This window comes from Seriola lalandi, unplaced genomic scaffold, assembly GCF_002814215.2.
Source record: "Seriola lalandi dorsalis isolate HSWRI2012SDOR001 ecotype SW California unplaced genomic scaffold, Sedor1 jcf7180002054472, whole genome shotgun sequence".
NCBI lineage: Eukaryota > Metazoa > Chordata > Actinopteri > Carangiformes > Carangidae > Seriola > Seriola lalandi.
The window spans coordinates 323,216-324,167 of NW_019525025.1; positions in this window are offsets into that span (position 1 = coordinate 323,216).

Here is a 952-nt window from a genome sequence, read left to right on the forward strand (position 1 = left end):
GACTTGCAAACATAGGTGGAGCAAAGTGAAAGTGAAAGTGTAACAGGCATCCAGTTGAGTCCTGACAGGAGGTGTTATTAGTCTCTTAGATGTGGGAAGTGTTGTGTAACATTCAGGATTTGGTTCCAGCCTGACTGGCCAGCTGAATCATGCCTGGTAGATCAGAATACTTTATCCTTGATATGGGAACCTTCAACAGATTTACTTATACTGCCATCTAGTGGAGGGCTAACTCAGTAAAATATGTCTCTTCATACCCAGTCTGACACAGGTACTTTCAATGTAAGGGGTTAGGGGTCAGGGTTATGGAGGCTTCAACCCCCAGAAAAGAGCTCCGTCACTGTGAGCAAGGAAAAAATAAATAAATAAATAAAAATAATAACAATAATATTCTCTGCAAAAACAACAATAGGTCCCTTGTGCCTTTGGGACTAGGGCCCTAATTAAAAGTAGTGTAAAAACAATGACTCAAAATAGCTCATCATTACTCATTAATTTTGTGTAGACTACACTGACTTAATGTTCACAATAGCATAGTTTACAGATAGATAGATAGATTACACATTTTAAATGCATTTTTTTTTAAATCTTAAAGTCAAACATTCGGAAATTGAGTTCAATAAGGCTTCAAGTTCCCTTTTGCGCAGGTTTCAAGATATTTGCATAATCATAAGCAGAATAACTGGCACCAGAGTGTGTGTGTCTGTGTGTTTGTGCGTGCGTGATAGTGTGTGTGTGTGTGTGTGTGTGTGTGTGTGTGTGTGTGTGTGTGTGTGTGTGTGTGTGTCGGGGTCGGGGCTGGAGGTGGGGGATCATGTGATTTCCATGAAATAGCATGACTTCGAGACAGACTGATCAGGGAAAGTGAAAGTGGACAGGAGAGGTCAGTTGAGTGCGGAGAGGAGGAGCTGGTCTCCCAGATCAGTATATATACAAGTCATTTGACATGAGT